A 3462-nucleotide genomic window follows, 5' to 3' on the forward strand; every position below is an offset into this window, starting at 1 on the left:
AATTTGTTTGTTTTATATACGCTCCACCATTTTCCTTAAATTTCATTAAATTGTATAGACTTCGACGATAGGGGACTCATTTGAAAGAGAATGGGGTAACGATCTCGGTATTTTTTCCGGTCCTAGCATTAATATTATTAGGAGGAAAATACGCTCTCGTCATTTATGTTTACATAATGACTTTTTAACTTGTTATTAATGCATACTTGCACTTTTATCTATTCTATTAATACATTTCTTCCAACAGCTGAACTAATATACCGATACGGTCGCTGTCCGAATGATGAGTAGATAAAGGTAGGTAACGCTGCATATGATTGCTATAAGAAGATTTAAGTTTACTAATCAACCCTCGTTAAGTCGTTACAACATAAGTTTGGTGATGGATGATTTATGAAGTTAACTACTGAGAAGGGAATATATAATGCACTGAATAATATGAAACTTTCATCCGTCCTAATAGAATGATTCATTGACTTGACTTGAATTTTCGGAATAGGAACTGTTCGTGCCCAATTCGCTCATTTCACAAACTTCAAATTGATGGCTTTAATCTCTCCGTCGTATGTACGGAATCTTCGTGCGGCGCCGTATTGACCGTAGTTAAAGAGAAACCCAGAACGCATTAATAAAGATTTGCATATCTGGCCGTGGAAAGCCTTTTAAGCTTGGAGATCATCTTGAAGGCAGAGGGCGTTACGAATTATTAATTCATTAACGATTTAATATTCAAAGTTCAATCATGCGGACAAATAATTCCGTGCACCGTTCAATTTTAATGGAAATTGTACAATTGACAAACATAGATTGGTATAGGCACGATGCGAACGAGCGACAATTTAATATTTAAAACGATTTCATTCATTTTCAAGTCGCTCTACATTTAAGTAATTAAATTCAGTCTCGACCTACCTTTTTTGGGTAAGAATAATGCAGATCCGCTATCTCTCGTCGTCCTATCAAAAGAAAATTAAGGTGAATTTGTGAATTTGAGAGGAGGGGGGGGGGGGGTGTTTGAAAGTTTTTGCCCAAGTAAAATGTTCTCAATAGAAATTAACGCTTTTGAAGTAAGTCAGCAACAGCACTCGCTTCCGTTAGTTGCGAATTCCGATGCATGTCATAAAACAAAAGTTACACAAGTCCTTCTTTTCAAATGGAGAAAATGCTATGTGGTCACTTAATAATTGAAAATTTATTTGAAATTTGTTGATGGCCATGTCTTGCGTAGTTAGCGTCCATCCTGTATATCCCTTTCCTTGTTTGTTTCCCTGTTATCGTGTGTCTGTTTTCTGAGCGCGCCAGGTATTAAATTTGGAAAATAACTTTCACTTTATTTTCACCATTTTATAATTCATACGTGGGCGACCGAGAACGAATGTTCAAAGTTTCATAATATACAAATCTTTTATTTCTGGATAAATTGGTATCACTGGTCCGGCAAGCAGTCAGCTGGAATAAACCACAATATAATCGGAAGCGGACCATTGGCCGGCGAATTTGGTTGCAGTCAGCAGCCCAAATATTAAAATACTTACCAGAAGTACCATCCATATCTTGGGGTACATATAACCGCCGCCGCGGAAGGGTGCACCCGCCGTCGCCATTCAGGCGTCCAATTACTAACCGATCGTACCAACAGCCCTGATTGAATCATCTTCGGATTGCGTAACATATAACAATATAATCTAGTCTACGTTATGTTGTATTTTTTTCTCTAAAAGAAACGTATTTAGACTTTTGCTCTAAAATAATTAGGGGAGCTAGTAATTGACTATAAAGAAATTACCATTGAAATCCCTATGCTGCGTTGCGCTAGGCACCACCCTGTATATATTATACGTAGTATAGTCCTTGTACGCGTATGAATTATTATTTCTTATCCGCGGACCAGGCTGAGACTTCCCTTACATAAGGGTGCTGAATGGCGACGGCGGGTGCACCCTGCGGCGGCGGTGGTTATATGTACCCCAAGATATGAATGATGTTGTGGTTTAATCCAGCTGACTGCTGGTCGGACCGGTGATACCAATTTATCCAGAAATAAAAGATTTGTATATTATGAAACTTTGAACATTCGTTCTCGGTCGCCCACGTATGAATTATAAAATGGCGAGAATGAAGTGAAAGTTATTTTCCAAATGGCGCGCTCAGATAGCAGACACAAGTATAACAGGGAAACAAACAAGGAAAGGGACATACAGGATGGACGCTAACTACGCAAGACATGGCCATCAACAAATTTCAAATAAATTTTCAATTATTAAGTGACCACATAACAGTGGGGTCCAGTGAACAAATGACATCTTCATCACGAAACCCACTGTAGAATAGGTATTTATGGTTGCTAAGGAAATTATGAGATAGAAGTTATTACCCCAAAGATCATCGACTAATTACTTAAATAAGCTCTTAAAGCGACAACTCTTTCCTCATATTTAACCGTATCTGTATGTCTTATGGTTTCCGAGATCCCAATGCTTAAAATGAAAAAAATCTCACCCTGTATATGGACTTTACACATAATTAACAAGCAGTTGTTAATCTATGCCTTAAGACAACGTCATAAAGGTTTAACTTCACTACAGAACGACTATGTGATTAATTCATATCCATTACTGGTATGGTAGTTATACAAATTTCTGGCGAAATTTAGTATTAGTAGATTAACTGAAAATCTATCTTCGAAAAGTGAACACAAACACACTAGGAGTAGAATTCGTAGCGTCAAACTAATGCCAACCAACTTATCCCAACAAAACCACGACGTATAGTATGCTGAAATCGATAAGACCTTTCATGAATGCTAACTCCTCCAATTTCCTTTAATCCCGTTATTCACTGGAGTACTTTAAATGCACGCAAATTGCATTTCGATATGCAAATAAAAGACTGAAAATTGTCATTCTCAAGGGATGTTATTAATTTCTTTTTTTAACATGGATATAATCATTAACCATTCTTTTCTATAGTGGCCTACGGTACGAAAACAAGGGAAATCAATTTAAAATAATTTTCACGAATGGAAAATTTTGACAAATGTTCTAGTTGAAGCACGGAAATAAAAGGAGGGAAGGAGGGTTACCTACATACAGCATGGCAAGTTGACGGCGGGACCTAGGGAAAATACATTTTCAGCAATTCCTGCTCCCCATTTTAACCTAAAGAAAAAATAAAAACACCCTTGGATAGATAATTAAAATCGGCAATAGATGTCAAAGCGTGCCTAAGCCCTTTTTTAAAAGTATAAAAATTAATAAATAAATCCAAAAACGTAGTAAGAAATTGGTTGGCCATGAGTTACCTACCGCATTTGTCACCTAATTCTTTGATTTAACTGTCATCTCTAATAAACACGGCAACATGAATAATAATTACAGTACAGAAGAAAAGGTCTTTATTGTAAAATCGTTTTATACTGGGAATAACAACGGCGAATTTCGTGACTTATTTTCAGTTAAGTTT

Source organism: Photinus pyralis, unplaced genomic scaffold (genome assembly GCF_008802855.1).
Source record: "Photinus pyralis isolate 1611_PpyrPB1 unplaced genomic scaffold, Ppyr1.3 Ppyr1.4_LG5, whole genome shotgun sequence".
NCBI classification, from domain to species: Eukaryota; Metazoa; Arthropoda; class Insecta; order Coleoptera; family Lampyridae; genus Photinus; species Photinus pyralis.